General features: G+C 40.4%; 1 long non-coding RNA gene across 1 annotated transcript in view; it reads left to right on the top strand.

The window, feature by feature from the left end:
* Window positions 1–21,885, top strand: part of LOC108872579 (uncharacterized) — a 34,230-nt gene extending 12,345 nt beyond the window's left edge. Inside the window, exons 2-3 of the long non-coding RNA XR_001959244.2 lie at window positions 21,435–21,639; window positions 21,780–21,885. This is a non-coding gene — a long non-coding RNA (uncharacterized LOC108872579). The remainder of the gene's footprint in view (window positions 1–21,434; window positions 21,640–21,779) is intronic.
* Window positions 21,886–26,724: the final 4,839 nt, after the last annotated feature.

Raw genomic sequence — 26,724 nt, 5'->3', positions numbered from 1 at the left:
TTGCTTGGTTTTTGTATTTTGGAATGTAAATTTCAACAAACACCTCATTATTTTAGAGAAATGAACTGAGGAAATTTCTTTTTGAAGCCCGAGAGCTTGAATTCAGCTTCAGTACTAATACTGGTGCAGAGGCTAAACTCATCTGTAGTAAGTTATTATTGTCATACAGCTCATTCTTAGTTTAGACTCCCTGTTTCCTGTGTCAAAAATTTACACCTCTCCCTAACAATATTTCCTGCTTAAAAGGGAAAGTGATTGGAAACCATATGAAGTACAGTTAACAGGGCATTCAATGGTGCATGGCTAAAGATGACATACAAAGTGAGTATGTGTCCTCATCCTGCTCAGGAAAGTATATACTGCAGCAGCTCGGGTTATTGTGGCAGTCAGATGGGTCAGAATTATGATGAATAAGGTAATGAAAAAAACCCTCTGCTCCACTGCCTCTAGCAAAGCTTTATACTTTGTACCTGTACATATAGATGTCAGCATTTTATACCATTAAACATGCGAATGATGTCTGCCATTATATATACCAATTTACTTCACCTTATATCAAAAGGAATTCAGGTCAAAAGTGCACTAATTTTACATTTCTTTGAAATATATGCTTACAGTGACCTGACATTTGGCTAGCTGTAATAAGGATGTTCTTTATTCCAGAGAAAGGGGGTTGATGGAGGGGCAGTTGCCTGGATGGCCACAAAAATACATGGGGTGAAAGCTCCAAGACTGTTTTTCTGCCATTGTCAACCATATTAATACAGTTTAGGTTCCTTTAAAAGTTCAGAGGGCTTTGGTTGTGGTGCTGTTATTTGGATGTTACTTAAAAGACAAAATAGAAGCGGGATAGGCCTACTAAGCCGCTTATATTATTTTTGTTGCAGCATTTGTCCTCCTGCATTTATTAAATACAAAAACTGTTTTAATTCTCTGTCATATTTCTAAATGAAACATTCCAAGTAAGCATCTACATTTCATGTGCTTACAGTCTAATTGTTCTCGAGATGGTGCAAAGCTGTGATAAACTTGTTTACGAACACCCTGTGCTGGTTTAAAGTGTACATTGCACATGATACTCATGGGGATACATCTTTAGGGAGAGCTAGATATTTTGGATGATGTATTTTGCGAATCTCTCTTGAGTTTGACTGCAGTTAATTTACCTTTTTTAAAAATCTTTTCATTAGGCATCTTTCTGAAAATCGGCGACAAATTTCAGTATCTGGATTTCAATTTTAACGACAACCAATTTGAACATTTTTTTTCCAATTAGAAGTGTACCTGAAAAAGGTATCAGTGTCTTTCAGTTTGTGAAATACAATAATTTTCATGAAGTTGAATATTTTATGTAAGTGCTATGATATGGTCTATGATAGATCATTTAAAGTGGTTGATGTCAAATGTTTCAGTTGTGAAGTGCTTCTTTCTACAATTAAATTGAGGTGAACTGGGTTGGCTTTGATCAGTGCACTTTAATGATGAGATGACTGAAATTCATGAGATCAGTTTTTCTTGTGCTCGCAACCTTATCAATAGCTTGCTTTTGGTCTTCCTGTAGTAATCTCTAAACATTCTGTATTTCTTCCTCAGAGCTCATCTAAATCTCATCTAACCCCCAACTGTTGTGTGCTCTGCCACATTTTGCCCTTTTCTCCTCTATTTCTAAAAATAGTAAATCTCTCTCTCTAAAACACAACTGAGGTGATCAAACATAATTTTATGCTCAAAGAAGACTCAGTGTTTGTATATGGAAAACTGGTTTTCCATTTGATGTGTGAGGACATGTATAAAGCCAAAGGGTAATAATCTAAATTGTGAATTTCTCCAATTGCAGCGTGTAACCTTTTCGTCATATTTTCTGACCAAGCTGTGGTAATATTCCATAATCATTGAACCTTACCCCCCCCACCCACCACCCCCCCAGTAATCACAACTGATTAGACCTCCGCTTCCCAGTTTGCCACTTGTCCGCCGCCATCTTTACTCTTGCGCTCTCTGCCTAGCAACAAGCGCAGGCACCATTTTGGACAGGGTATACATCAGTTTAATGTAAATAAATCCATTTTACCCTGGGATCCATTGTCTTGCCATCTCACCCCCGCCTCGCCCCCCCGGGTCGCTGTTATGCCATACTTGGGTTGAGCCCCAGCTGTGTACCAGAGGGTGGGCTGCTTTGTCACACCAGGTCTTTGGTTTTATGCATCATCATAACCATGTATGACATCTTGCGTAACTTACATTGTGCAGCTCCCATATTTCTCCAAGTAAGGTTTAAGAACTGGACTTGGGCTGGAGAGGCTGTGTCAGCGTTGACTCCAACTGACCAAGTGTGATTTTAATTGGATCTCTGGCTTTTTCCCCACCCTCCCCAGGTCAAGCCAGTGGTGCTATTGCTCCCCAACTTGCTTGCTTTTTATCCCCCCCCCCTTTTTTTTTAACCAGGTCCTCTTGTTCCTCTGTCTCATCTATCTCTATCCCTGCAGCTCTTGGCTATCTTCACCCTCTATGGTTCCTTCATGATGGCCCCTAATCTCTGCCAGTGTAGTTCCATGGTAAGTATGTACTTTGCCAGATTCTCCCCCAGACGTGCATGGAACTTGACTCATATATCTGCTTTTTTTCTGTACACTGCCTCCTCTCCATGGAAAATTGCAACCTTACATGGTAAACTGGATGCAGCCGCACTGCTGCTTTAATTTTTTTCACATTTGTGTTCCACTTGGAGAATAGCTACTGAGTGGTCTGGTGTACAGGCGTCAGTGATGCTAACAGAGCATAATGAAGAGAGATTGATTTTAAAGGAGAAGATTGAACAATATATAATACAACTGTCAATAAGATGAAACAGTGGAGTGAAATGAATATGTAGCTGGTGTCACTTGTTCCTCTTAGTGAACATTAGTAATGTAATCTGTTTCATGTCTAAGCCTGTGTTAATTTGACAGCTTGACAATTAATAAGCTTTTAAAACACACCATCAGAAGCAGGGCTCTTATGTAAGACAATGCAATCATTGTAATTATATGCACATGTTTAGTGTGTTTACAAACCATAAAATAGTGAATACGAATGTAGAATCCCAGTGCTGTGCTCTTATGATTTAACCAGACTGATCCTTTAGATTTTTTCCCCATCTTCATCTGCACTGCAGTTTTCTGATTTCAGCGGTGCCAGCCCCCTGTGTAGTCCAGCCTGTACCAGGGCTTATTAAACTAGGCCCCTATTCACTCTTCCCAACGGTCGCTCCACTGTCAACTTAAGCCCAAGCCCCTGGAACACTCAGCTCTCTGACTATTGTTGCAGAATTCACCAAAAACCGAGTAATGCTGAACAGCCGATATGCAGCGGGATAGAGAGAAAGGCCCCGCCTATCCTCATATCTAATGCATATTTGTCTTTTGATGAATTGCAATTTGCCCCTGTGGATGGTTCTTAAAAAGATGTCTTTTTTTTTTCTTTTTTTTCATTTATTATCCATGCCTTACATAACAGATATTTTTGACAGTTTCTGATGAGCCAATTTCTGAGATATCATGGAGACTTTAATGGTCTCCTATGAGCTGCTAAGCTCAGGAGGTAACCATATGAATGACAATGATTATCTCATGCGCAGTATAAACAACAAACTGGAAGCAAAAGTTTTTAGATATACGGCCTGCAATATTTGTTGTGGCCTGTTGCAATGCAAAAGGAAAATAAATCATATTCTGCAAGTCCACATATTTCAAGATTCATACTTCCAAGGTTTTTTGGGAGTTAGAGTGGGTTGTATGGGGTGAGCAGACCTTTGAAGATCTTTCAACTTCTGCAAGCTCCAGGCCTATGAGATGCACTGCCACCCTTTTAAGGGAATGACCATAACTTTGGTCCCCTTGCTTCTAATCCCTCCTCCAGACCCTTGTCATCAGATATCAACCAGGCTGAGCCTTAATGTCCTCCACTCGCTGGCAAGGGCAGATGGTAGCTTTCATGTATGTGAAGAGTTAGATGAATATGCTTAAATCTGCACGTTGGAGTAGGAATTCACACCTTTATCTTCGACTGCGCTTCTTATCAGTTCTACAGTATATTATCTTTGAGGAATTATCAGTTACATTTTGCAGCTTCTGCTTAATGATTCACATTTTTCAGAATGCATTTGAAGTGTTTGTTAGAAAATGTTAAAAAGGCTTTGATCAGAATGCCTAAAGAGCACAGTGCCTTAGATTTTACAAAAACAGCGCAAAGAGACCCTAAGTGCCTGTTGTCTTTGCTGTCTCTCAAAACTATCACATTTCATTAGCAATAATTCAGTTCTGTTGTGAGATACAGCATTTGAATACTTTTTGTATGATTCCTCAAATCTCTGTTGTTTGAGGTTGAACTTAAAAAAGGGATCAGATTGATCATGGTCCAGGGTGTTTCAAAGCAGTGAGTAATCGCGAGTGTTTAATTTTATCTGTTGCAGTATGCATTGCAAGGCGGCTGTGTAATCAAGCCTGTGAACTCAACATCTGAAGGAGGGATTCTGTTTCTGATCACATCCCTATTGAAGTCCATCCATTCACTGAGCGCATATGTGTTGATGCGCTCAAGCTTGCGCTCCTTGGTATGTGCCCGTCAAATTAATATGTACTTGTCATGGTGCCGTATGTAGTTTTCAGCCAATGCCTACTGCTCGTAGCGGTGCCAGGGGCCCACGGGGCCACATTTTTGCAAGCTGTAAGTGAGGACGCATGGCGATCTCGCTGTTAACCTTCAACGTTACAAGAACACCCCAGGGCCTAACTCTACAATGATGGATGTAGGGTGGCAGGGGGTTAGAGGGCCCCCACACACAACTCAGGAATTCCCCTTGGGCCTTTTCAATTACAGTTAGACCAAGCTCCGCACTGTGATGATATGTTGCTTTAAGGCTGTGACATTAATAGGGGGGACAAATGTGATTTGGTGTGCTGTTGACCCTTAAGTGCATGAGACAGACAGGAGCACTCTCATGGCACAGAGGCAACAGGAGGAAGTGCAAGGTAACTTAATCTTGTTTTATTTATTTACAGTCATCAATAAAATAATCCAAACAGACTAAAGTGTCATTTAGGTCTCTCTGAAGTTAAAGAACTATTGATGGAAATAGTTTATCATTAGCCACAGGCTAAAGGGAGCACAAGGGGCATGAGAGAGAGTAATTAGCCACTAGTGCTGCTTTGAGGAGCCCAGGTAACGGATTTAAGAGCGGCAAAGGGAAAGTGATGGACTGTCCCTTCATCTTTTTGATGATCAATAAGGCTGCCTAACCTTGTATTGGATGTATACTATGATATGGTAATGGGATGTACAATGTGTGTGTATGTGTCTGCGTAGGTGTGTGTGAGAGCATTTGTGCACATTTAACATCAAAAACAGCCACAGCGATTTTTGTCCCAGGATCAGTGTTATGCCAGCATCACTTCTGACTTCAACCCTGTGAAGTTTGCATCTTTCCACAGATGACTTTCAAAAAGAACAAGGCAGAACTGACTGCATCTATTTCCGTCCACAGGGAATAATCCTGTGTTCTAGGTAGCTGCAAGAGGCAAGGGATCTAAAACGCCATCTCCTATGCAACAGCAGAATGTTTCATATAGTTCCTTCAGGTCCATTATTAAAGTGGAATGTGGCTGAGGTAATTAGCACTTGTCCTCAGCTCTGCTCCAGTATCTGCTCTAGTATCTGCTACATTATCTGCGTGGTTGCTGTTGAGAATGCCATAGCATTCTTTCTTTTATGTAATTGACCGAATTAGGCAATACATCTGTGCAACTGGGGTGTGTCTCAGAAATATTAATCTGAAACAAAAGGGAACATATTCCCTGGGAAATGCAAAGCCTTCAGTATAACAAACACAAAATCCCCTCCCTGCTTTGACAGATAATCAGGTCAATAACCAAACAAAATCAGATTTCTGGAAAGAACTGTGTTGTTAGTTCACTGCAGAAACAGTGACGTCCTTGTTTAAAATTGAAACGTATTATAATTATGCATTATTTTTACACATATTATCATTGTTATTATTATGAAACACATCGTTAACTATTCTCTGTACATCAACTGAATTCAGAATATTCCACATCTGATGGGCCATGAATACTGCCAAGGGGCCTGAGAGAAAGGGGGAAAAAAAGGGACACCACTCCCTCTCCAGCTTATTAACACACAGCTGTACTGTAAGTACCAAGTTGTGCTTTTTTTCCTGCATGTGTTTTGAAATGTTTTAGTTGCTTTTATCAACACATGAAGTAAAGATACCAGCCAGTTGCATAAAGGACACAGTAAATGGATCAGGAGCCAGTGTGGGCTGTTGGTAATCCACACATGTGAACAAGATGCCAGAGGCAATGTGAAGTCACTGACATAATTATCTAAACACATTTTATTACATATTCATCTCCATAATAAAACAGGCTTTACTGTTGTAAATGCTTCAGCCACAATATCATATCATATCATATCATATCATATCATATCCTGTTTTTGTTTTTTCTATTAGTTCCGTTTAATTTGTGGCCAGCCTGAGCAAAGATGGAGGCTAATAAATGTCTTTTATTGTCACCCAAGAAAGCCAGATGTTGGGGGTGGAGCAGTGGTGTGCGTGTGTGTGCGTCTCCTCCAAAGTTAAAATGAAACCTAGGCCACAGCAGCGTGGAGGACTGAAGTCCCCATGTATTCTAGCTCACAGATCACAGAAGTTATGAAAGACTGCTCTTTGATCATTTCCATTTCTAAAATAATTTCCTTTGAACATTTCAAGTCACTTGTGCTTTTATTTATAAAGCCTATTTAGACAATCAAGGAGTTGAAAATAATTAGGCTAGCATGCACACGAGTGTGGACATGTATTCCCTTTCAATCAGTTAAAACCAGCTCTGTTAATTAAAGTTCTGAGCTGTTACTCTGCCCAAATAATTTTCTTATTAGCGACTGCCTTCCTTAGATCTGTTGTCAGCAGAGCATATTTTCTTTTGGTTGCTCCTTTCTGTTTTTTTTTTTCTCAGAGAAATCCCACTGACCCATATAGTTGATCTCATTTTTGAAGCGTATAATATAGATTCCAAGTTAAGAGAACGGAGGCTCTATTATTAGTCCCATTTGAGGTGCACAGCCTCCTTCTAGGTGCTGCTGTGTGTTGCTGAATTCCCTGAGTGAAGGCATTACCATCTCATTTGGGTAAGGGTGAGATTACCTCACCAACCGAGCTGTTTCATCACAGAAAATGCAGGGGGAGCTGAGCTGTCGCTGCTGACTGTTTATACAGGCTGTTGAAGGTAGAGACATTCCAGATACATTTCACAAACATCACACATGACAACTTGTGATGCCACCTTACTGATGTTTCCCATGAAAGGTCTCTCACTAACAACAACATCCTATTGATCCTCAGCACCATTTTAACAACCTCCTCGCACTCCCTCACACATACACACCTGAGTGGGTATGGATTGAAAATGTTAGCAGTTAGCAGCTAGCTGTACACGACACAAGCCTTTTAGTGTGGTTGTCAATTAGACCCAGTCATTGTGGGATCGGCCCTAGAGGAGTCCTGCGCAGGGAGAGAGTGATGAAAATCAGCAGTGTAAATAACGGCTCATCCCTCAGTGCTGAATTAATATGCAATACTTACATTTTTGTGCTGATTAAAAGGCTGTGGCACGTGATGAGCTATCAAAACAAGAAATAAACTACCCAGATTAAAATTCTGCTTTTAATTGGATAGATGAAAGGAGCAATTAGTTGCAGTTGAGTTAAGTCCTTTTTTTCTAAGTCAGCTCGTCCTCATTTATTAGAAATAGGGAAAAATAATAATGCATTTTAACCATACTTCAGTTTTTCTCTACACTTTTTTTTCATCAAGGGGGGTTAAAAGACTTTATTCATACAGTGGCCACTTGTTGTATTGTAATTCAATTCATGTTCATTTTATGTTGACACTTCAGAAATGTGCACATTCAATTATATATTTATTTCTGAGACCACTGTTAAAGTTGGTGCTGTACTGGATTATACTAAGAGGTACTTCAAATTTTTTGTCCTTCCTAATTACATAAATGAGAGGGACAGAATATTAGAAACACCTTGCAGTCCATCTCAACAGTGTTACTGGTCAGGACTTCAGTACTACATGTAATTGAATTAACACCTCTATGACAGTGTCAAACAGAAACTGACAAGAACTGAAAAATACAAGCATCACAAAGTAGCCTTAATGGACACACAGCTGTATTGGTTTGCATTAGGTTTACAGGTGTACCTAATAAATTGGCTGCTGAGTGGATTTTTCTACCTTTTGTGAGAGTGGTTCTCCCTGTGGTTGTGGTGTAACAGAATGCTGTGGAGGCCAGATGGTCAAAAAATACTGCACCAACAAGGATGAGCACATACTACTCAGTTGCTAATTTATTAATCACATCTAGCTAAAACTAATGCAGTAGTGGTAGTAGTGCAACAGTAAGACTTCACATTAAGTCTCCCTATTTAGTACTTATAAGTGGTACATGAGCATTTTAATAAATAGTTTATAACACTATGTAAGTATATAAGGACATCATAAGTATTTAAGTACAGTATTTGTCAACAATTATAGCCTCCCCTACGAAGACATATTTTGTATTGTTTATACACCAGCCACCACTTATGGGAGCCGACAGAAGGAGTTATAGTTGTTGTTAAATACATTAATAAACACTTATATCTGATTACAAATACATTGCAGTGGGTTATAAGTCATCTGTGTCAAGTGTTACCAGTGCACCTTTACAGTCATGTTGATGGCTGTAGTTTGTGGTGCTGTTTAGGTGTTTCTAATTAATTTACTCTGGATATTAACGTGGTGGACAAAATATTAGAAACGCCTCTCAGTGTAAAGCAGTGCAACTCAACAGCACAACAAACTACAGAACGGCCTTAAAACTGAATCAACACATCCCTAAAACAGTTTTAACAAGTGAATATTATAATCTTCATGAGGGTGGGATTTATTGCAGCACTGTTTTATTAGACTGCATTAGTTTAGGTTAATAAACTGGCAAGTGAGTGTATAAGCTTTGCACAGTCTTTTGAAATAACATAAAGTGCAGGTTTAATGAGAAGTCCTCAGCTCCCAGAGATGTCTCACTTGTGCGATGCCAGTGGCACCATAGATAAACTGCCCACCATGTTTCTGTCTCTCCCTTTTATCCTTGCTGGTGGATACAAATAGAAACCTTCTCCCTACTTGTTGGCATCTATACCTGCTCAGTCTACATATGTTAGATCAATACTGTTTATTCTGTAGCTGTGAAGCATGTATTTTATAGATGTACATTTCAAACAGATGATGTGGTAGCTGTTGCACTCTGAAGGGCAGGGCTGTGCTGCTGTGTTAAAGGATATGTTTCCTGTTGTGGAAAGCGGGGCAAGATGACCACTAGTGTCATTCTGTTATTGCACCGACCTTACTCATCAATCAGAAATCAAAGCTTCGACAGTTGCCAACATTAAAGGGTTGCTGCTGGTGAGTCCTGTGCCAAGAGGCTTCTTTCTGCTGAGCATATTAATATACTGTAGGTCACAAGGAGGCCCATCACTGATCATGAAGGGGAAGATGGATACTCCTGAGCCATGCCAGGCATGACTCCAGTCAATATTCATACTGGAAAATACAGTCATCAAACACAGTGCAGTAATGGACCACTGAAATGATTGAAGTGGGATGGACTTTTTTTAAAAAAATTCACCCAGGCTTTTGCGGTTTTATGGAAACAGCATAAGACAGTGAAAAGTAAGACATGAGTTTAGTTGAAATATCAGTTTTTGCAATGATTCAACAGATAAAATAGTGTACACATACACATTGTTAAGTTTCCTTCTACATACAGGTTGTCTGTTGCAAAAGTAGAGCTTTACTTATCATTGGTAGACTATTTGTATGTTGCCTGCAGACAGGTTCTCACATTAAAAAAAAAAAAAAAAAAAAAAAAAAAAAAAAAATCCAATAAAAGTAACCAGGATGTCACAGCTGCCTGACTGTGTCATAAAGAAGGAAAAAAAAAAAAACTTTTAATCCTGATTCCACTCATCTGTGTTTAAGGTGTGTTCACTCTGTTTTTCTCCACCCCTTTTGGGATTTTGACTCAGGCAAGACGTCTGTTTATCTGAAACAACTGTAGAACTTCAACGGAGCCATTTTGGCATTCAGATTGTGTCTTTAAAATCTCAAGGAAGTCAGAGTTAACAATCAAGCTAACTGCTGTAACTCTCTTTGATCTGCTGCTCCAACCACACATTAATAATCACATTAAGTTGAATGTAATTTGCACCAAACAGTAGACATTGTTTACCTGTTACTTAATGTTTTTGCAGACACTTGAGTGGTGCTTCAACATTTCTAAATGTAGTCCATTTTGCAGTAACTTTAAGTATTATAAGTATTGTAAAACTGTGTGTAATTTAACGTGAAAATATAACGCATGCATAGTATGTGTATTAGATTTTGTCATTCAAAGATTATTACTTATAGCTGTTACAGTGTGACTGCCCATGCTGCTTATCAGAATTGAGCAAGCAAAATCCATTCATCCTGAAAATAACGTGCGCCAGAAAATCTACCGCAATACTGCTGCTTCACAGCATCACCAGTGACGAGCTCTGTTTTGCAAGGGGCGGCGTCTCTCAAAATTGAGATGGAGCCACATTAACAAATCCCCAGTTAGACAAAATATGTGCAACATAACATGCATGTTTCATGATGTCAGTGACAAGGCATTCTGAGCTGGCACCACGTCTCCAGCAATGTAGTTTATGCCTTTACTAGCATTTGGAGTATCTTAATTCTTGTGCAGAGACTGTGATTTAGTCTTTTTTGTGTGTACTGGGACATGTTTATGGGCTAATAGGCCTTTGTTAGTAGTACTCTATTTATTTAATACAATTGTAGTGTGAACAGAAGGAATAATAAACAGGCTGACTAAACATACGATTCTTCTTTTGGGCTGAGAAAACCCTGTGTAAGGACACAAAAGGGGGACGTTTCCACTGCGGAAAGTAAATTCTTTTGAAGTGGAACTAATCATCTGAGGGATGGTTCTCGTTGTCCTAACAACGCAGCTGAATTGGAATGAGCCTTCTTTTTTGTGGAAGATATGTTTTCTTTTTTTCATTCAGAACTGATGATGATAGTAGTTTCACGCCCTGTCCACCCACATTGTCCGTCCAAACTCCTTTGCAGATAAGTCTTTACTCGGAGACGCCGAACACACGGCGGGTGACTCTTGGACTGTGACGTCAGCCTCACTCCTCTGTCTCCCAGTCTTTACGCTTTATAATGCCGTTAGAATGAAAAGGGAATCTCACAGCAAATCCTCTCCAATAACAGTTCTTTCTTAGAGTGTGAAAAGATCAAGATTTTTAAACTACTCCTATATCATAATGTACCAATCACTCTTAAGATGATACTTCTTTAATGTTTAAAGTTTGGGTTGTTTTTAATGAAACAAGTTATATTAGTATATCTTGATGTTAATTAAAAAATATAGATGCATTTCAACAGTTCTGGAAGCAGACACATACATAAACATTTTACAACTAGATACTTTGATACATTTTCTTAATATAGACTTGGGACTAGGACAGAATCCAAAATCATCAAAATCATAAGTGGCTTTAATGCGCTTGTTTCTTTTTTTTTTCTATATTAGAATATCTCGAATACAGCAATTAAAGCTACTGTTAAAGAGCTATACAGAGATGTTTCTGTTTTATCTACATTTCTCCACTGAATGAATCAGGACTAGTGGATATTTCTCTCTTTATCTCTGCAATTTTTTTAAAGATATGCAGCTTTAAGTTGTATTAATTATTACTTCTCACAAATGTAGATCTATTGTGTTGTATTTATTTTTTCTCTCTATGTGCCTGAACATGGTTGAAGGTATAAAGGGCATTTTTTTCTTCTCTCATTGTGATTAACCTAAAGAAAAAGATTAATGACCTAAGGGAAAATAAAATGAAGGACCTTTTCACATTTTCATGCTTTGTACTCTGAATGTCAATCAAATGATATGGGTCTAAATGAAGTCTATGTAAAGCAAATTAAAGTATTCTCAATGAAGGTTTAGCCAGTCGTTAATAATAAATCAAGTTAACTTTTCTCCACATATATATCCATATTACTAGTTCTGTTAGGTAGTGAGAGGCTACATCAAAGTGAATGCAGGAGCTTGACTACAATGTTCTTCTTACAGAAGATAGTACATGTCATTTACAAAGCAAGTAAGCAATTATTGGCTGGAATCAAGAGGCCTTTGATTCACTGCGACAACTCCTTTGTCTAAAGCTGAGGGGATGTAACTGTGTGCTCCAGCTTGGTCTCCTCATTCGCCCTCAGGGGAATTGAAAAAGGTAACTTTGGCCGTCTGACCTCAGACTGAGAGAATTCCAATCTCTTACCGTTACTAAATCTTTATCTTCACATGGGCTGTATAGCTTCGCCTCTCTTGAGTTATAAACTGTCGGCCTTTCTGCTAGTCCTATAGTCATCCAGCCGTTTTATTGTCTCAGTGGGGGTACAGAGTTCAGGCAGCAGTCATCCCCAAAACAGAGGTGAACTGTTTAGGAAAGCTGTCTTGGCTACTGTGCTAACTTATCATTCCGACTTGTTGAGGCTTTGAGGGAGGACAAAACAAACACAGGGTGGATTCTTCATTGTAAACCAGCTGTAGATTTTAGTGCACAGATGGTTTGTCATGCAAGTAAACAAAAGCTCCTTTTGCAGGATTAAAACATTCACTTCTTTATCTCAAATAAACAGTTGATCTATAATTTGAAAGTTAAATTGTGTAAATTGGAATGAAAATGTTTGCATCAATTATCAATCTAATCTAAATGAATCCGAAATTAAGATTTAACCATCAGATGGCTCCAGAACTTGTGAGCCATATTTGTACCATTCATACTTTTTCATGGCTCTATCAAGCTTCCCTACTGTGTTTTCATGCCCATTATACATGCAAACTTCTGATGGCTACATAAGTCTGCATAATTCATACATTTTCTCATAGATGATTTATTAATTGTGATATTGCACTTTGCAGAGAATGACACCCAAAGAACAATAGGTTTCACATTTTTTAGTTTTTAAAATGGCAAAGTCCTGGGGAAAAAAATGTCTTGGATATTTCAAATTAAATCTTTTTTCTTTCTTTTTTTTAGCTTTCCCAAATAGCAGCCTGTTGGCGGTAAAGTCATGAATGTAGCCAGAGATTTGGCAAACAAATTAGACCCACTATGAGTCCGTGTTGATAACTATAGTGAAGTATTTGTATTAGTGAGAGGCAGGTGGCAGCCAAAAGAACAAAGTCGCTCTCAGTCAAAGAAGCACAGACTTGTACTCAGCAGTCATAAATCTACATGATGTTCAGTTAATGCAGGAGCCTCTCGCGTGCCAATTAAAGTGTATTTAGACTGCTGATGTGGGATTTGGCAGCAGTGTGTTCACAGTGATGTCACGTATAGGGGTGGATCTCTGGTTGCAGTGACAGGAGAAGACAACTGTGTCTCACTCAGCTGAAGACAATAACAGCAGGATTTCTCTTGACGTTTTTTTTTAATGGTGAAACAAATGTTTGGATGTCGAATCTGTTTCGTCTTGTCACTCTCTGCCTGCTGTACCCTGCATGTTCTCGGCTAAAGCCTCACTAGCACACACACTCACACACACTATTACTGACTGGAGCAGGTTAAGGCAGGACACAGCAGATAAGCTTGTGGCACACTTGAATGTAGGCAATTTTTAGTGCTTGTTGGTTGGGGGGAAAAAATCAGGCCTTTAGATGATACAAACTTAGAATCCTCAAGGAACCTCATTTCTTCTTTCTAGCTAAAAACTGCTTCTTTGAAAGCACACTGCATCCTAAACATGAATGAAGAAGGCTTATGTCCTAGAAATTCAAAATGGTTAGCGATAGCAGCGTCCAGGAAAACCTTTTCTTAACACAGTGATTAATCAGTCGTGTTGTATTATTTTCAGATTTTCCAAGTATCCCTCGGCTTGCAAGTATTTTTGTCATTTTTTACATGCCATGCGGTAGCTGGTTGCCATTGTCATCACGGCAGACTGGGAGCCGGGGAGAGGACGCCAGCGCTGTGCCAGTTGGCTCAAGTAGTGAAAACACAAGGCAGACACAGCACGATTCTAATCTTCATCGTTCCAGACATGAAGGTCACTTTTGTGGCGATTGCAGTTTTTACGCGTCCCATTAGCCACAAAACAGATTCCACATACTACATTATGTATGGATCTACACAACTACCTACAGAGGATTAAAACTCGTACTACTTTTTGTCATGTGTGTATTTAGCTGAGTTGAGCACAGGATTTGGTCCCCATACACTACTAAAATGTTGATTTTCCTCTTAAATTGAGGGGAAATAAATTGAGGTCAAGTTATTCATACGTGGTTATGTAACAGTGGGTGAGCCAGGGCCACTCCAGTGATCAAGTAAACAGGAATAGCACAAGTCTAATATTAGGATGTAAGCCACCATCAGAAATGGTACACAGATAATTGCATATCGTACTTGTACTATTTCTGCAGTGATTTTATTATTTTGCAGTCTTCCCAGAGTTGCATGACAACATCATACTGTATGCACAGATAGTAGGAGTTTGGATTCACAGCAGGCTCATAATGATCGTTTATTTAATGAGAACTATTCCCACGTTCTGTTAGTGCTACACTGCATTCACTGTAGTGTACAACAAATGAAAAGCCGAGTGTGTACCTTAACTTACTGTATAGTTTTCATGCAGCTCTGCAGCCTGTGGACCTATCCTCCTGGTGGTGCTTTGCTTGGTCAACAATAGTCCTGCAAATATCAGGGGCCAAGTCATTATCTTCCGCTCAGCAGGTGTAGACATTATTGGAGTGTTGAACTAATGATATGTAATGAGCTCTCTGTGACACATGTCTAGCCACCCTTACTACCATGGGGCCCATTAATAGATAACAGCGTCGTAATTAGTTTCGTTGGGAAGCCAAACCTAAGCTTATGAATATATCAAACTACGTTTAAGTTGTGTTTGTACACTGTGTGCTTTTTCACGTCCTGTGTGTTCCCGCACTGGGCAGAATAGTGTGTTAATCTTGCTTTTACCGTTGTTTAGTGAATTTAGTTTGTGCGATGCTTACATACTACAAAGCACTGATACTATGCATAGTACACACACTGCTGACAACTGCCCTCTCAAAGCGTGCACATTTACAATTGCCCAAATCTACTTTTCTTTTTTAAACAAACACCAAGAAAATTATTCCATGACTAACAGAGGGATGAATCATTATTTGTTGTGTTTTCAGTGTGCTCAGTAAATTGAAAGCCCAGGACACAAATACATGGCTGTCTTAAAAATTTATATTGGAAATGGTTTTGATGTTGTACCCCACTGCAAACACTTTCAGGCTTCTGCTGGTCTCCTAGCAACGGCAAACAAAGGCAGGACCCATCTCAAGTTTCCCGTGGAGCGGCCAGTCCGGCGTGCCTTTGATCTTGACTGGGAAAATAGCTGAGTGGGCACTACTCGCATTTGTCTTTCATTTACTCAACCACCCCCACCCCCCCGCCTCGCCTCGCCCCCCTCCCAAAATGTTCCCTGAAACAGCCAAATCTTCATCTGTCCCCAGCAACCAATACCCCTCCTGGATAATCAGCCATAGCAAAGGAAGTCAGTGAAGCACTGCAAAGTTTAGCTGAAATTGGACATTTTCGTTTTGGGGCATAGTTTCTACCTTTAGTAGGCTGTCATTTGTAGTTCCTCTGTGCAGGGAAATGAGTGTGTAAACCAAAATGGTATGCTATCCTTTGTTTCTATTGTTTCAAAGTAGTCTCACTGCAGAATTAATCAACCTGTGTCCCAGGACTTTAAACTAAAAGCCTTAATAAACACATAAAGTATTTATAAACCTGCCTTTAGAAGTGTTTTAAGCTGTATGAACTAAAACTGAAAATACTGTTTGTATTCCATAAAAATCCCAATGCCCACACAAACCTGGGCACACATTGAAGCTGATGTGGATTTTGAAAATCATGGGGCTACCGCAGAGCTCTACATTAAAAATCTATCCTGCACACAGGAAAGAAAAGATATTTAGAGCGCAATTCTTGGTGTTTAATAACACTTTCAAAGTAAGTCCCAGGAATCAAAATATAAATAACTCACTCATTCTATGCATAAACACGACCAAGGATAGATAGGGCAATGTATCTTAGGGCTATTGAATTTTATCTTACTCCAGTGCTCTGCTCTGCTTTCATCCAAAACGGCTCAGACAGCTCAGGAGATTAAACAAATTGAAGTGTTACACACTGTTTTGGTGTAATTTACTGTAATTGATGTTTCTATCTAGTGCCGAGGCCTTCTGAAGCAATTGCTTGTGTTTGTAGGAAGACATGCAGCCCAGTGGGGTGTATTGACTCAGGCTGTTGACTAATACTGCTCTATTGGCATGTTTTAATGCTCTCCCATTGTTTGACTAACAGACTCCTCTGTAAAGCTAAAAGCACACCTTGCACACTGCTTAAGATGAGGATCAGAGTATGTTTTATACTTTTTCTTTTTTAACTCTGATGCAATGACCTGGAAATAAGCAAATTTCCTTCTGGTGTGAATGTGTCAGTGTGGTGTTATCTAACCTGGTTCTGTGACTCTGCTCAACAAATTCTCACATCTGAGCTTCAAATTCTGTTCATGATGTTAGTGATGATTCATAGTTGTCATAACAAAAGTCACAAGTTACATTGTGCAGATTGACTGAATGAACTAACCTTGTGCGGCAGAACTACAGTGACTGATGGGGTTCTTGTGTTTAACAACCAAGTACTTACCAATGAGAGCAGCCTCATGCAAGTGTTTCAGTAGTGAAGTGGAAGCAGTATTCATATCCTTTACTTAAGTAAAGTATCAATAGAATAAAAGATGCTCCATTACAAGCTGAAGTTCTGCAATAAAACATTTTATTAGGTACGTAAGTACAAAAGAGTAAAAACAGTAAAATGTGCCTAAACTATATAGAGTAAAAGTACTTCTTGTGCAGAAAAATGGTCCCTGTTAAGTGGAGAAGTGTTTAAGAATGACTATATTTTATATTAATGGATGGTAAAAAGCACAGCAGTTTCCTCTGAAATGTTGTGGGATAGAAGTAAAATGTTTCACAAAATAGGAATAAGCAACATAGTAACTCAACCAGTGTAAATTGAACAAATATACATAGTTACTTTCCACCACTGCATATTCAGTATCATGTATCATACATGTAATACATATGCAAGCTTTCTGTGTGAAAAGGCAACCTGCTGCTGCTGGTCTAAACAACACATTTAAAAAGTGGGCAGGTAGTTACAGAAAGACAGTGAGGTAAATCGAGCTTCCTTCTTCAGATACATTGGCTTAGGGGGACATATAAGGGAATCTCATGCCACATAAGGCAAATCATGAGAGATAAGTGAATATTTCATATGGTGAAAAATTCCAGGTTGAAAATTGAGATGTATTTATATCTCAGTGACAAGCTAGCATGACGACCTTGAGCTAAGATTATTTAGTGAGACTATTGTCACCAAAGTGTAGAATAAATTTTTACACTCAAAACATTTAATGATGAGCATATTGTATTCCACATAGTTCACTCGCTCAAAGCTAGTTTGTTTTTGCTTCTCTACAGTGATACTTTTTCACAAAATGTCACCTGCAATCTAGCAGATATATAACATTTCTGTGAAGGTGCATGTAAACACATACGGTGCAATTAATCACAGTACTGCAAAATATTTTACATGACAGTGTTTTGTTAGCTATATTCTGTATGAATGCTATTTGTGTATTTTTCAGTGCTCTTTAGAGAGCAGAAAACCCATATTTCATCTGTTATACTGATGCTTGTTTGTGAGGAACACTCGTCCTAGCTGGATCCTATTTTGGTTTGTCAAAGCAATGCTTCAGAAAAGCAGGTTTTTACATTCCTTCAAGATCCTTTTATGGAAGCGACTAAGGTTTGGGTTGTTACATGTAAGAACTGTGAAAAAACCTGTCCCACCTCTGCCTTCTGCTGCCTGTATCCTCCCCTGTACGCACACACACACACACACACACCCCTAAGAAATCTTCCATTCATTACCTCACAAAATTTAATGGTATACAGTCACATTGCTCAGCACTAGATCTCCAGCAGAAAGGAACATTGTCACTGGCATGACACAGGATGATAAACAAAAGGTTGTGATGTATACAGAGACACTGAAGTGCTCAGATAAGCAGACCTTTACCTTTCAAGCAGCCTTGTGACCTGGAAAGGCCAGAAAAAGGTTTGCTTTTACCTCTCGCCTTCAAGAACTCTTTTCTAACTTAAAGGGTTCTTCTGGGAAGAAAAAAGAAGCATTTGAAGCAGATCGTTCTCTTGCTCTCTCTCTCTTTCTCTCTTTCTCTCTTTCTCCCCCCCCCCCCTCCCAAAAACCCATTGGAACCCATTTTAGCATATTTATTTATAGCATGTTTCTGATTCAGAATCCTGCGCAAAAAATACTGTTATAGCATCAAGTATCATCACATTACCCCTGACAAAAAATAAAGCATGTCTTCATGCTTGTCTGCACCAAACCCCACATAGAGTTGCACCCTTCTGATAACCGCATGTGCCATCTGACTCTGACAACAATGTTGGGGTGGAGAGTGTATTAATACCCCCCTGAGCCCTAAGCATGCACATTCACTGTCACCTTAATTCATCCCTTTATATGCGTACCAAATATAGGTGTCCTCAGAGGTACTTCACACTGGAACCATTTCAATATTTAGCCTTGCTTCAGCAAAAGGATATTTTTTATCTTAGTCTTTCTCTCTGAAAGTATCATTTCAACATTTGTTCAGTCAAATAAAATTGCCAATCTGCCAGCGTGCTTTCTTTTTTATGACTTGCAATTTTTATTTTATGATATAAACATCAGTCATACAACAGATGACACATGATAGTTTCCTTCAATTCTTCCAATTTGCTTTTGAATTTTGGGGGCTGAACATATAGTAGGCTTCTATGCAAGTCTTACTTTTAAGAGGATGTTAATATTGCCTGACTAATTTTAGAAACATGGGGTCCTGGAAATCCACTGTATGAGCAGTGCATAGTTACTGTTATGAAGTCTTCTCCAGAACATTTCCCTTACTGCACTAGCTGTGGAGTTTGCAGTGCTGCACATTAACATTCTTATAAATAATGTAGGTCAACAAATATACAGTATGTGCATACTGTACAAGATCATGATGTTTGCACATGAAAACGTCATCTTTCTTCAGTTTGCCTTCTCTTGTTAAATGTTGATATTTAACATTTTCTAAACATTTTTGTTTCAGTGTGACTTTCAGCCCCCAGCCCTGAGGGCAATCATACAAAGTATTACTGTTGTTTACTGCTGTTATTCTACTGTCTTTTTAATTTGTGTTGACATCACTTGAGGTTTTTTTTTTTTTTTTTTTTTTTTTTTTTTGGCCACAGACAAGCAAACAAGAAAACAGCAAATACGTTCTTGTTCTAGGTTAAAGCACTTCTGGGGCCCATGTGGACTTCCCCTCAAAATGGCTCTCTTTCTGAGACCTTTGCCTCCACCCAAATACAAATACAATGGAGGTGAATAAATTTTCATTTATGGTTCTACAAAAGTGTATACCAGAAATAATATTCCTCTTACATTGGATCATCCACAGACTTTTCTATGAACTTCTGACTACTTTATACTGGGAAATAGTCTCATATATGGATGGAGGCAGAAATCAGAGTTTGGATATCTCAAATTATCCAAACCCATCTGTGTGACTAGATACATGTAGAGGTAATCCACTCACCGTATTATAACGTGCTGTGTTTTGTCTATATCGCCAATCAAGACCTTCTTCTGGGTGAATCTGATTATTCCTTGTACAAATGATTTGCACAAGAAATGACCATGTTGTTAATGTGGTTAACAACCCTGCAGTCCAGTGAGCTACCTTTATGTTTCCACTCTAAGTCACACTATTACCAGACTGTAAGAGAACACAGTTTAATATTCATCTGTGAAAGAGGATGTTTCACTGTGGAGGTGTTTAAGAAGAATTTTGCTCATTTGACTGGTGCAAACCCACCTACACTTTTACATGAGAGAGGACCATAGAAGCAGCAGCTACAGTTTAACCTTTCAAATGGTTTGTCCTTAAACTTGAAGCCTGAGCACACTCAAAATGTTAATTTCAAGTTGGGAATATGACATGACATAAATCTGGAAAGAGCCTCTGATGGAAAACTGTTGGAAGCAAAAAATGCATCAGTAGATTTACTGAAACTGACATCAATCAGCATGTTTTAAATATGCCTTTAACATATGATCTGTTGGCTGTTGCTCATACCAAACTGAATATGTTAACACCAGCTCTCTGGGGATTTAGTATGCTGTTTATCGATGCAGTTTTCTGCATTTCTGGAGTTTTCTGGAATGTAGGCTTCTCCACCCACACAACAGGAGTACTATCACCAAGGTCTGTGGTATTTTTAACCTCCAATTTTTTTCACCTCCAGGGCACTGTTGTTAGAGTTCCTCGTTTTATTTTGAAAGGTTTCCACTGGAATCTCTGGGTACATAAAGAATGTGTAAAGCCTGGTCTGGGTTATTTAGAGTGATTCAAAGACACGTGACACCATCTCAATCTGTGTCAGCCTATATGCTATGTACACTTGGAAGAAGTCAGTGTCTGTTTGTGCCATATAGAATTATCACCTCTTAACTATATGACATTTCGGGAGAGAAAAAAACAATCATGGCACAGACGGAGTGGGGGTGGGGTGGCATTTGTCAGTGCTCTCATTGGGGTTCAAAAGTAGAATGTAAAATGTCTGTCTTTGTCTAATTCAACACGTTTTATTTTTGTAACTGAGAAATCTGTTCAGGGACCCCAACATTTTTTCCAACTGTCAGGGTGTCATTTGTCAGAAAAAAAAGTGAAACTGCATTCCCACCCCCAGTCCTTCTGCACGTTGTGAGGTTATAGCTGTTTCAAACACGCAAAGGTGGGGTGTGTGTATGGGATGCACACGTGGGCCGTCACGACCTGTCACCTCAAACACACACATACTTCATGGTCACCCCGCCCTGCAGAGAGCACTTTGGCTGATGTCCTGACTTCCTCTTTGACGCCACTACGCCCTATAGCCTCACCCACCATCAGCGAACGATGACTTTTAAGGGAGCCAAAGCCATTCGACTTGAGAGCATTGTCCCTCATGATTGAGATGTTAACCTTCAGGGCAGCCTCTTGCTCTTTAGCGTCTCATTTTTTTCCCTCCCCTCTTCTCCCTCTTCTCCTCCTCCCGCTCCTTCTTCTCCTTCTTCTTTTCCTTCTCCCCCTGGTTTCCCTGCACCAGCAGCCTGCACAGTGAGGCTGTCGAGCCATTAGCGAGTCCCAGCACTGATAATGAAGCCACAGAGGTGGTCTGAGCCAGTGTGGCGCAGAAGCTGGAGCACAGGAGGAAGGTAGATTAGGATAATTACCTGGCCGTGGGGGCACGATGAGGAAGATGTCTCACTTCCCGCGGGCCTCAATCGGCAAATGGGGCACAATATAATCAGGTGAGACACCCCTTTGCTCAAAAATGAAAGAAAAAAGAAAAAATGTAACAATTTGTTCCAATCATTTTTAATGATCAAAATGTGAAATTATGACATTTGATTTTGTTGTGATAGTGACTGCTCATCCTCTGTTTTCACAGGTGTCCCCCCACATCCCTCGCCTGTATGTATGTATGTGTTTATTTGTTGTTTACGTCACTGTGGTTTAGGTTTCTCACACATACTGTTAGTAAGTCCTAAATATCCACACTCACGGAGACTTTGAAGAGCCTATGAGGTCAGGTTTTAAATTGTGGTCTGCACCCACACCAGGCTTTCTCTCCCCACTCCTGTAAATCCATTTTCCACACAATGCATTTCAAATCAAAGCAGCGTCACCATAACATGCCTTAGGAAACATTAAGCCATAGTGCGTTACTTTCATGTATGATAGCATAGCCCCTGTATGCTTTGATGTGCTCACTTTTTTTTTTTAATGCTTTATTAATAATAACACACTGGCTTCTTCTTCCACCAACATCAGCTTCTGGTGTTCCTCTCTCTCCTCCTGAACTGCATCCCTCACTCCCTGCCATCATGCCTCAGCTCCCTCATCCCTCCCCAGCCCCTCATCCTTGTCCCGGGATTGGTCTGTTTGTGTTTGGGGGGGTGGGGTGGGGGGTGGTCGGGGGGAGCGAGATTAGTAGGGAATGACATGGGACTCGAGATGAAGAGAGTGACTAAGACCTATCAGAGGGCAGAGAGTGCCGAGCGCCGCATCACCATTGGTTGCTGCGGAAATCAGACACGTCTTCATTTCTTCCAGCCATCCTCTCCGAGTGCCCGGCTTTCATTTCCACACCCGGGGAGGGAAGCAGAAAGACGAAGGGGGGTAGGCGGGTGGGGTTGGGGCTCAGGATTTGAGTTACTGTTTGTGCATTTAAGAGTGCACGCACATGTGTGTTTGCTTGCATGTTGTGTGCTCAGAGATACAGAGGGATGAGCGTGTAGACACTGATAGCACTCACCTCCTCCAAAGCTGGCCAAAATACAAATGCCAGCAGCCTGCAGATTTCTAGTGTTGTTCTAGCTAAACACCTTCCCTGTGAATGGGATGCCTGATTCATAGACATGTAAAACCTTCTTAGGGTCCAGATTTCTCACCGATTTTTATCATCATCTCAGCTTTATCACGGATATTTTGAATCAGCATCACAGACAAAGTATCCCAAAGCACTACGGCAGCTGTTTAGTATTTGCTGAAATATTCTCTCTGCCAATTTCAAAGTAACGTCTGCAATTTACTGGATCACTTAGCAGCTCCCCACATTCACATGTGTGCACACACGCACACAAATGTCTGCTGATTTAATTTTCTGCTTTTGTGTTTTCTTTTTTGTTTGTGTTCCTTTTTGATGTTTCTTTCCACTTTCTCTTATGAGGCATTATTGAATCTTGGTTTTTGTTGTATTCTCATTTGAGCCCACTTCTGCAGCACAGTTTCCCAAGTCATTCAGCTGCAATCTGTGGTTGTTTTCTGTTAAAAACAGATATACTTAAGTAAATCATTTCTGTTTCTTTCTCAAAATGTGCTCTATGCAGCTACATTTCCAAAAGCTGTTCACTGACCTAGATGTATTTAATTTATCAGACATACCATGGTGGTGTGTATGCACACTCGCACCATTTATTTGGTGTTATGCAATGCTTTATGCACAGATTTGTCCGCATTTAGCAGTGGAAGTTCTTCCTAAAGTTTTCATGTGAAAAGCGTGTCTGTTGAGCTTGCTGTGCACCAGACTGTTGTCAGTATTCGCCTGCTTGTTAGGATGCAGCCAGTTGACTCTGGCTGTCTGAGCAGTGATATGACTCGGAGCAGTGGGGCTGGGCCCCAGCCGACTCTGCTGCCGTCCTCCTCGCCCATAATAGATCTGCGTGGTCTGCGGGCCCTTTTGGGGCAGCTGGCTCCCCTCCCCTGCCATCTCTGGCCGGATCGATTGCCGAGGCCATCCCAGCACCGAGACCAGGGGTCAGCTTCAAAGGCCTCCTGCCCACTTCCTGCCACCTGGTGTTCCATTTCGGACGAAGGGTACATTTCCTTTTCCATTCCCTCCACACTCTATTGCCCTTCTGCGAACAGGTTAAGGACGTGGAGTGTGTACAGCTCCTCCCTGTGATCTGCATCAGCCGCCTCCTCAGTCGCCCACACGGGGAGAGAGGGTGAGAGATCATCCCCATCCAAACAACCCCACAACCACACACCCATTTGATGTGAAGTCTGCTTTTGATTTTACTGTGGCCTAAGAATGCATAGCTTTCTACCTGGTCGTCATTTGGTCATTTTTACTTAGGTTACATTGTGATGTTCATGGACCGGCAGGTGTTGAGTGAACTTTAATCTCTAATCTAGACCTATATTTATACTGCATTCTCAACTCAGTGATTGGCAAAATAACCACATCAACTCAAAATGTTATTTGTTTGTAGGATATGTTTTAATTAGACATCATTCATATCATAATACAGAATGATGAAAAAAATAGCTTGTTTATAATTATAAACCATTAAATTAAGTGAACTTTTTGGCTCTCACTTGAAACATGTTTCATTATTAACTGATCATCAGATCTGCTATGGTATGAATCGCTCTCTCCCTTTCCCTGTTGGTCAAGTAACAAATGGCAGGACTATGGAACACACATTTTATCTCCATGAGAGCTGTCGGACAATTAGCTCCAAGAATACATATTAATCAATCGAGATTTTTGAATCTGTTTATTAAGCCCAGCCATTTTTCCCCCCTCCAATACATTAGCAGATCTCAGTATGTCCGCTACTCTTGTGAACAGGGATGAGAAGGAGATAGAGGGAGAGGAAATAAAGGTCTGATGAGTTTGGCAAAGAGAGGATGGAGGCTGAGACAGATGGCATGAAGTCTGCAGCACTCTGGCGTGGCTCGCCTGGTGCTAAAATCCTCCTCTCTCACATTCCAACAAATCCTACCAGGAGGCTGGGGAGTCTGTCACACCACTCCAAGGATCCACACGGGCTCTCTTCCCCCCCCCAACACACACACACACACCCCACACCCCCACCCCTCCTATCCTCTCCTCTGTCCACCCCCACCACCCTCCCCCAGCTGGGCCTTTGACCACTCTGTATCACATTCCTGCTTTTTTTTTTTTTTAAATCCTCACATATGTATACATTCACACATTAACATGTATAGAGGTGGGTCAGCTGGACCTTTACAGGCCTGGTAAGATAAGAAGCACCAGGGGGTGCAGATATGAAGAGACACCGTCTGACTGCTCTTATGGAACAGGAACCAAGGGGGCTTAATTGAGAGAGGTGGCCTTTACTTTCACTTCTGTGTAAAAAATCTTACTGGGCCAAATCATGAGGGGAAAGACTGTAGAATCCATTTATATCAGAGGAAGAAGACATAAGAAGCTTTTTGATTAGTTTCACCACAGCCCCTCATCAGTCCATGCTCTTGAACGGAAACACTGTAGCACTGTAGCTCAATCTCAATCCAAACATACACTGCTCAGACCCATATTTCAAGGCTCCCCGTAGGCCTTACAATCCAAAGTGGACAGTTAGTGTAACTGCGATTACGCACATAGCACAAGACCAACAACTGGATCACGGTCTCCACATGACTTCTTCATCTCCAAATGCTGTACTATTGATACCCTTTGAATTTCTGAAGCATGCTTTCTCTTGCCATCTCAAAGTGGTTCATCTATTAAGAACAATCTAATTTATTTTACACTGTGCTCACTCCCCATGTCTCTTCCTCGCTGTCTTTCTGCCTGCCTTCTGTTTGTTCTAATGAATGACTTCTGAGATGAGGTGCTGCTGTGAGGAGGTCATGGGGGGCTTCAGAATTACATTACTGTTAATGATAATAAAAAGAACAATCTGTGCTAAAACCTCTTGGATGTTTTCTCCTCTCTCCCCATATGGAATGAATATTTCATCTGCTATTGTTTTGAATATCTTTACATGTTTGAATTGAAGCCTGTGCAATTAAAATGCACAGATACCATGCTAAATATTGTTTTGTCTTTTTTATGCAAGCATTGCAGATTGACAAAAAAATAAAAAAATAAAAAGCCTGCTCTGATTAAAGGTATACAGTGGTGCGCCATCTGGGTTACAAAGTACGCCACCAAGCACAACATCAGGCACATCTTAGCTTCATGGTGCTGCATGAAAAAATATATTCCCTACGGTAACATTTTAAGTGCACAACGAATGCCAAGAACACTCAAAATGCAAACCCAACTTCTATCATTTGATGAGGGTTATGCAGGAGTTGAGCTTTACTGATGTGACTTCAACTTTTTACAGACAAAAGGTTAAAGAAGTTCTCAGCAGTCAGTCCAACTCTATTCAACTCTTATTAAAGCAATTAAATGGAATCCATTTTTAAAAATAAAGCAGTCAAAGCGTGTGTTTGATAGATGACAACTTTCTTTATGTTTACATGTAAGTTCAACACCAACCCTAACAAGCACAACATTTTTATAACTCAGTATAATGACAGTGGGAAAACTCCCATTGAAAACGCTTTAGAAAAAGTTTTGAGCCAAAAAACATGAATGTTTCACCACAACATGACACACCTAGAGGCTGCAGGTGACTATGAGCAAGTTTTATTGTGCTATGCAGATTTTCCACACCGTTGCAGGCCGTCATATCAGCATCCACTCCACACCAAAGTAGTTGCTGGAGTTGTTTACGTGAATCTGACATTCACAAGCAGATCGTCACTGACTTTCCCTCCCACCACCACCACAGAGATGGAGTTGCTGGCTGTCCTTCCCTACATGGCAGGGCAGCGCGGTCTCCCCAGGCTCATTGGCACTACAGCTGTCACCCGCAGGATGGGAAAGTGGCAGGGTCGATGGCTCCGCGGCATGGCTTCTGGCAGCGTCCCCTCCCTTCCTGGCCCGGTGAAAGGGCAGGGATGGGGAGCCCTGTCTCTCAGCGCATTGATCAAGGGCCAACCCTCCATTAGCCATCATCAGAGCTAAAGGTCAGCTAAGGCCAGCGGATGAGTCCTGAGTGCGCATCCTATGGAGTGACTCATTCTCG

The sequence above is a fragment of the Lates calcarifer genome, linkage group LG8 (genome assembly GCF_001640805.2).
Source record: "Lates calcarifer isolate ASB-BC8 linkage group LG8, TLL_Latcal_v3, whole genome shotgun sequence".
NCBI classification, from domain to species: Eukaryota; Metazoa; Chordata; class Actinopteri; family Centropomidae; genus Lates; species Lates calcarifer.
Note: the sequence above shows the minus strand (reverse complement) of the source record. Positions and strands in the feature narration are given on the sequence as shown.